The following is an 8,964-nucleotide window of genomic DNA, read 5'->3' as shown; positions in this document are numbered from 1 at the left end:
AAATTGGCTTCGGGAATCCTTGAAACACCTCACTGTTAAATGAAAATGTCGTCAGAATTTTAGACAATATTATCCTGGAGATATTTCATATTTTGCTGGTATTAGGACCAAGACATATTTAGCATGAACGTTCATCGATATGCAGGCTGACGTTTCTCATAAAACTAAATCCAAAATTGGAAATATGACTACGTATACCTTCGTCTGGATCGTTGGTAAATGAGTGAATGGCTAATGATAGAAGGTGATGATCAAACGTTTCACTCAAACAGGTGCTTTTAACTGGTCAAGTAACATACCGCAAAATGTCCACATTAGCTCCCCTGTGCTCTGCAAACACTTGGACAAGCTTGCATTACCTTAACCATTTGAAAACGCCCAGTTAAAGTACCCATTCAACAGGTGCAATGGCATCGTTTTGAATCGAAAGGACCACTCAACGAGGGACCTGACGAGTTTGTACAGGTTTACAAACTCTGAGAAAATGACGTCAGTATGGGCCGCAGACTTTACCATTAAACATAAACCATTGTATGTAAGTCTGCCAGGAGCTCTTACCAGTCCAAACGTGTACAGAAATTTACAATAAAGGTAAACGTGTCCAAATTTTATTAACTCCAGATGGCATCCAATGGTATTCTCAGGTATATTCGCAATTGTAGGAATATTATTAGCAATCGAAGCCGAAAATGCCTGAACTGAAAGGTTTTGATTTATCTGAACTCAAAACATCGTTCGTTGCATTTACTCAGTTGCGACGAAATTGAAATTTTAAGTAATGCAATTTCGCATATCTTTCCAAAGCTTATGTATGGAATAGGTGATACAGAGAAATTTGTTTGCTTCATGCAACGGCTCTTTAACCCGGTCTGGTTTTTATTTGTGAAGTTTATCAATGTCTTTCGAGATACTTAACCACGTCTTAGGCGCTCAATGCTGGCTGCAGATTCTTTTTCAAAAATATCTCCCAAGACGTGATATCAGTGGTAACCAATGAGTACATGAAGTACCCAATTTTTCAGACAATTTTTAGAACAATCTTCTGAAATCGGTGCCAGTATTCAAAAAGTATGTATTTTTTAGGGTTTTGGGCATAACTAATTTGCGTAAAATTTGAATCCTTATAAAATTCTTTATTTTAGCTAATCACAACGCACCGACATTTTCAAATTTCTTTATAGTCAACAATTTACATCCTGAGATAAATTTAAATCGTACATAATGACAACAGAAAATGGCCCGTCTGAGCTATCCTGGCTTCATAACAGACTCCTATTAAAATGCACCGTACGTTTCATGGCATTCAAAACACCAGGTCCTTGAAAAGTCGTGTAATGCCTACAACGTACACGAGTCAGAGAACATTGTCTGATAGTATCTATCCATCTCAAGTGAATAAGAGAAAAAAATATTAATAGACAGTCAACGTAATGGCTGTTGTTGTAGTTGTAGCAAAGATGCTGTCGTTAAGAGTGCTGCTTGGTATATCCATAATGGTGACTTTTGGAAGAAAACAAGTGACAACTGAAATCATCTACGGTTCAATGCCCCCACTTTATGACCATTGAAAGCGTTCGGCTTCTTCCGTTTAGACCTCAATTGATAAGGCTTCATCAGTCCGTCCCACCTTTCCCACGCTCTGCACCAAAGCTAATTTCGGTAACCAGGTAAGTCGGAGAAACGCCATTCCAAATCTCGTCAATTACAGAACCTGTCAGCTATTAATGTGTTCGTAATGGGTCCACGGTAAAGGTCCAGACAGTCGCGGACAGCACTGTTTCTTAATTTAGGGGACCCCAATTAGTATTCTTGGCATGGTCAGCATGGACCTTGGGAATTATCAAACCTATAGACTGTCTTTTAAATAGGCCAACAGTTTAGTCTTTTAAAGGAGTTTTTGAACCCCCTGGCTTTCTTTGAAGTACACATCTAGCCCGTTGTCAAATGCCTAACGTTTCGCGCCAATTTCTCAAAATCGTAAAATTATATTCTTTTTCGGAATTCACAGACAAAATAAATTGAAGATCCGTTGGTTTTCCGATCGATCGTTGTGCCACGAGACGAAATGTGCAGTTAGGAAACACCTTGAAAACCGTGAAATTACCATAACCACATAGCGCGTTTACAGCAACGTGGCGAAACCTGGTGTCAAAGCAGCCCTGGCTCAGAAACTCAAGGTCACGTGACAATTAAAAAAAGTGCGCAAACCAATACCAACGTACATCGAGATCAGAAGTTTAGCATGGGCTTATCGCTAAGCCTCTTTTGGGTTTACTCCTGACCTTCGGTGTTTCCTTCTTACCAAATTTTTCACACATCGTCCTCCACCAGATGCAAAGGTACATATCATTACTGACAAAAGCACATCGATAATTCAACATCAGTCAATATCAGGACGACACTACATTTCCACCTACGTCCAAGGTAGCCTTAAGTTTGTCTACTTTTGCGGAAAACCAAATTTGCTCTCAAAAGGCAAATTTACTCTAAAATAGTGTACTTGGAAAATGAATGAGTTGCATTCATTTATGAAAAAAAAGACGTTCAGAATAAAGGCGACGAAAAGACACTTGCTTGAAAGTTTTCAAAACTTGACTGAGCACAAACTGTAGTTTAAGTTGTCCGTACGTTGTTAATACATTGGAAAATTATCATTACCACAAATGTTGCTTTCCACATCACAAATTGTCACATCAAGTCAGAGAGAGAGAGAGAGAGAGAGAGAGAGAGAGAGAGAGAGAGAGAGAGAGAGAGAGAGAGAGAGAGAGAGAGAGAGAGAGAGAGAGAGAGAGATGTATACCCATTAAGATGTTGGCAGTCTTTCCAAGGGAGGGTAATATCAAGATGTTTGCAGTCTTTCCAAGGTAGGGTAATATCAAGATGTTGGCAGTCTTTCCAAGGTAGGGTAATATCAAGATGTTGGCAGTCTTTCCAAGGTAGGGTAATATCAAGGCCTTCGTCCTCGACAAAACCATCAAGGAATAGAAAATAACTAATCGTCACCTGTTTTACTTGTTGTTTAGTGTATCAAACATAAATTGATGAAATTATATTTCAGAAAAATGGGCTCAAAAAGTCAGGCTGCTGGCAGTTTTAGGTAGTAAAGATTAAAGGAATACCCATGTACTTGTATTGTATTTTGGTGTATGTCTGTGCATGTCACAACTCGGAGCATGAAAACCACCGAGAAAGATGACAAAATGGTTTGTCTTACCGTGAGCGGAGAGGGACACTATCTTTATATTTCATTCTTGTGTGTTGTTTTATCGGCATTGTAGCCCGCCAAAACCGCCAGAGATGTCTCGAGGTAGTAAGCGCTCGAAACTGAAATTTTACTTTTGCTCTAACTTTCCTCAACGAAACTTTAGATCATCCACTTTTGTATTAACGAATAAAAACCAGGACCGACTGTGCAAATGTTGGTGTTAGAGAACAAATTATGTAAAATGTATTGATATTTTGCAATCACAGTGACTCCATCGTTATCTTAATCTATTGGCAGGAATTACATTTTCGATTTCACCAAAAACAAGACGATGAAAACCTGAGTTTCTCCATAAGCTTCAAAATAAGTGATACATTACAAGCATAAGATTAGCAAAGAATTGTTAAAATTCACGGAATATCTGAATATCTGCCCAAGAGTGCATATTCTGCCTTTCATTCGATGACATCATTATGTCGCGCGGTAGCACTTCTATGAGACCATAAGCACCGTGACGAAGGATACGACTGATCGATATGTGACCCAATCAAAGCTTTTTATTCTGCTTTCGGCATAATAGTGTCGTCGTTAATAAGTCTATCCATCCGTATAAAAGGCAGCAAATTTGCAAACCACAAATACGTATATCTAGCAAACTATGGGCGCTTCGTTCCCGTTCAATGTTGACTGAAGTGGTCATGTATGTTTCCGGCGCTTTAGGGAGTGTAGAACAAATCCTGTAGTCACTTGTCATGATCCTGTAGTCACTTGTCATGATCCTCGTTTGTCGCTACTGTAGTCACTTGTCATGATCCTCGTTTGTCGCTACATCTGACAGTACGGTAATACTTTTAAACACATTACTATAAATCGCGAGGTGTCTCGATTAACGTTGTATATATTAAAGGATTCAAAAATCCATGTGAATAGATTGATAAGAAATAATTCCTTTGATCATTAAGGTAAATTTTGTCCACTTTCAGGCATATTATAAAGCAATCTGGGTGTGCCTTGAACGTAAAGAAATCCTGGAGGGCAAGAAACTATCGTTCATGCAACCAGTTTTCGACATGGTCTTTTTTCTTCGGTGAAAGAAAGTTCTGGCCAAAAGAACTCACCTTTTTAATGTTGTTTTGGCGCGATTTCTATAGAAGCCAACATAGGCTTAGCTCTATATGTGAAACACAAAGAAGATACAAAAAGAGGGTTCCTTCTATTATGAAATGTGATTCCATAATTTCTGGGTTTTATTGAAGCGTTTTCCCGACAAAGGGCATAGTTAAATGCTGTGATGGTATGGTTGTGTCGTTAACACTCTTTGTAATGTCAAATACAACCTCGTCTACGTTGTGTTGTTGGTCTGACAATGGACTCACTTAAAGTCATAGCTTCTAACGTCGTTTGATGACAGATCCTAAAGATCAGCGCCTCTCATTTCGTCACATAGGTGTACTTTTGTATGTTATATTTCAACTTCGCCTTACTCTTCGCATACTAAACATCCGACTACCAAACATCGAGAACTTGTGCGTAAGTATCGTAGGCTATAATCCTGATAGCAATGTAAATGGTATTCTTACCATCTTTCATGGCGAGTTGGCATCTGGCAACGAGACACAACAAAGTTTGTCAACCAATTTATCTCCATCTGTCAATCCTCGGCCGTCAAAAAGTCATCATTGCAGTGTGGATATGGACGGTACAGCGTTAAAAACGGATATTTTAAGCATGATCAAAAATACTCTACCGGTAAACCAATGAAATTTTCCCGCCACTTCGATGAGATAAGACTGAAAATCTCTCTTTTTGTATTTTCGTCTGGTAGATCATCTACAACTTTTTCTTATCTCCTAATCAATAAAGCGATGTTAGATACCTCAAATTATGTGATTTTTCCTCTTTCTGTAGTGGTGTTTAAACTTAGCTCTGGACTTAATCTTTTCATATAGCATCAGTAAAATTCATACTTAAGAAGCACATATCAATAGTTTAACTTAGAAAAACAGCGTTGCAGAGTTGTTGCTTTATCACATCCACCTTATTGATCCTTACAGTTTCTACACCCCTGTAAACGAATGCCACTTTATTTTGATTATCATGTGGCCTTTCTTGTGCTTTTATAAACCTTTCTTGGAATGAAAAGTCTCAAAATTCATAGATTAATGATCAGTGCGATACGAAATTCGGTATGTGGTTTTTCCTAAGGGCGGAGTGATTAAAAGTGCTCTACTTTGTTTACTCGGAAAACAAAAATGTCAAACAACCCATGACCTTCCTGATCTGACAGCAATCGTATCCTTTCATAAAAGTTTCAAATTGTGCTCGCTGTACGCTGGTGAAGAAGAGGAGAGGGTCTCCTTGGTCAAAATAGTGACGGATAGACACAAATAAGGACAATTTATTCAATCTCGACTCTCCTTTGTCACCTCCGGGAAGTCAGTCTGATATTCGAGACTACGGACTGGGCAAACAAACTATACTAATATGACGTTTAGATGAATATGCCATGGTAACAAGAAATGTTGATCATGCTAAGGTCGTTGATATATTTCATTGATTAGTTTTTATTTTGTCTGATTTTAGGCAAAAGTGTTTGTACAAATTAATTTTTTGCGAGTATATTTGTTTCTGGGTATTTCTTATGAAAACTGTCCTTCAACGTCGCAGTTCGCCGTCTTCGAAAGAATACAACAACTTGGAGGTACCCAAGAATACAACAACTTGACCAATCATATGAAGGAATAAAAATAACTAAAGGTCTTGTTATGACCAGGAACAGATAGTGTACATGTGTACGCGAAAAAAGTGACAAAACTGCAGAGATGCTGACGAGAAATAATAAAAATACAGCTTTGCACTGTTACATATGCCGAAGTCGATAAATCTCGGAACTTTTTTGCAGATCTCTGGGCTTTGGTTAAAAGCTGATCCATACAGAGGTCTATAGAAAGATATATTACACCACATGGCAGAAATATTTGAACTGATTTAAGTTTATATACATAATATAATATAAACGAAAACTGAGCGAACGAATGAGAGGTTGTGTATGCACAGGCTAATTCAAAATTGGACGAATTACTGAAACTCACCAATCCGCGTTCATCAATAGACCTTTGAAATAAAGTTTTGGTTGTTAAAATGAAACGCTATATTTCCAAAGGAAGTCTGATAGAGGCTTTGATCGAACAACACATCACCGGAGGATCTTACATCGACAAAAACGTGTAATTGGAGGAATGTGAAGGGCATCACCAGAAACTCGGTAACATTATTATGCACAAATAAACGAAAAGGTACAGACATAGTTGGTAGTTCTCTGGTGCGAAAATAAAATTATGACGGCTCTATTAAAACTTAGAACTTCGCAAGTGCAACAGAAACGTGAACTTAATGCCCCACTTTTTTCTCCGATCCTCTTGCCTCATTTAAACCTCTTAGTTTTGAGTAACTTTGACCCAATTTAAATTCAGCAACGTAATCCTTAAAAACGAAATCAACTAAAGAAATTGTTTATTGTTCGAGATCGATTATGCCAGAAACACGTTAATTTCATTTTTGTTTTGGTGACTTGAACTTTATTGTCTTATATTTGTAGTAATTTTAACGTGTTGTCTCCATTGCCTTACTTTATTGAAAGATAAGTTGAAACGAGTGTTCTCGATTTCATTTGGAAAGCAGTGTCTGCTGACATTTCAAAGAGAGCAAGATTCGATGAAAGAGACTAAGGTGCGAGTACTTGCAGCGTTGGATGGGTGTAAACCTTGGGTGTGAACAGCTAAAACGTTGGATTCTTGAAAATATATTATAGTGAAGAGTTATTTTCTGTGTGATGGACTTCAATCTAGCTTAGATCACGGATCGTTACCCCTGAATTGGTGTCATCCCACACTTCATGAGTAATGGCACAATTCGACAGGTGGTCTTTCATAGGGCAGAGACAAGCATTAACTCAACATTTTTACTGTGGTTTTACGACTTATCCGGACACCAAACTTACTAATTACCCAGCAACTTCGCTGATGATATTGAGACTTTGATCGGTAATTACCAAAGCACTTTGGTAATTCACCTCAAACTTGATACTTGATCTGGCTGCATGAGGGCTCCATGGGGTACACAATGTGTATCCAAAGTCACTGATAAGTATCATACTAGTGCCATAAACTAATTTGTGACCAGGGGTTGGCATTCCACTGAACAGCATTCCTTAGTAAAACCAACATATGTACATGTGTGCTGTTCATCCATGTTACATGTAAAACTCAACTACGGAGAGGTTTAGAAGAGTATAATGGGTCACTAGAGTTTGTTAAATTACTTTTCAGAGCAGAAAAACTATTACTAACATTAAAACAAGGGGACATTGGAATTCCTGTTACAGTATTGTGAGGAAAATCCTACGTTATCCAGTTTATTTATAATTCTATGACCCTCTGTCTCCGTCACCTAAATACAATAGTCCCACTCTGCGCATCCGCCATTGGTTTTCCTCCTCTAAAACCTGCAGTTTCATTTGTTTGAAGCATCTATCCTCTCATCTTTGAAGAGTTTTTACCAGTGACTATTACAACTTTCACTGCCAGTTGTTGTATTCATAAGATGCAGACCATTTGATACTGAGTACACTGAGTTGCAGGCAATGCAGATGCCACTTCACAGTTCACACTGTGCTGTTGATCGGCAAAGTACAAGACATCTTTGTTTCACTTTTTTTTTATTTCAAGATATATATGATTCATGTGAAAATTTTACCAAATGTCACTGATGGGATTGTGTTTTCAATTTCATTTGATGCAGGGATATAAAATACTGTGTCAGTTTAGCTCAAAATCGTTGCTGAGTTTTGCTGCCTTTTGGCAATAGTTGTCTATCAGCATAAATGTGATCGAGGAATGCCAGTTCATGGAGATACAGAGATTGAAAATCTTTTCTGTATTCGAGCTTCTTTTACAATTTCTTCAGGTGTATGTCGATTTAGGAAAGTGATTGAAAGTTTGAGAGGTGTTCAATAATTGTGCCTAAATCAGCACGAATTGAGCGGAAAAAGTATTTAGGTAGGACTGTTCAATCAGATATGATGTCCATTGACTGAAGTTACAGAAATATTTTGGTGCAGTGGGCAGGTTTACTGCATTGCAAGTTGTATTTGTCCTGTGCCATTTTCATCACTTTGTTCAGCAATTTTTGTATGGGTACACTGTTGAATACTTTGAGTGCAAACTCATGTCTCAAATTGGTTTATGCTATCACTGTATGCACTGTGGCTGTCAGCGTCTGTGTTTACACTTTGCCACCCATGGAGTTACTGCAGCCAGATCAAGTATCAAGTCTGAGGTGAATTACCAAAGTGCTTTGGTAATTACTGATCAAAGTCTCAATATCATCAGCGAAGTTGCTGGGTAATTAGCAAGTTTGGTGTCCGGATAAGTCGTAAAACCACAGTAAGAGCAGAACTCTCTTGAGATTTGGTGACTAGGGCAGGCTTCTGACTTAGTCGTAGATTTGGTGGCTAGGGCCGGCCATGGAGTTCTGACTTAGTCGTAGATTTGGTGGCTAGGCCAGGCCATGGAGTTCTGACTTAGTCGTTTTAAACAGCTAACATCACCCTTACTACAGACAGGGTAAAATTTATTAAAATTAAGAAAATTTTAAATCCAAAGTCACCATTGTCCACCCTAAGTGTGCAAGTCGCTTGGCTATTCGGACAGCACACACGAGCGGAATAAGACGTTCATTTTTCGAGCGGATATAGCTTT

This window comes from Ptychodera flava, chromosome 21 (assembly GCF_041260155.1).
Source record: "Ptychodera flava strain L36383 chromosome 21, AS_Pfla_20210202, whole genome shotgun sequence".
Taxonomy (NCBI): Eukaryota; Metazoa; Hemichordata; class Enteropneusta; family Ptychoderidae; genus Ptychodera; species Ptychodera flava.
The sequence above is the reverse complement of the archived record's forward strand: the minus strand, read 5'-3'. Positions refer to the sequence as shown.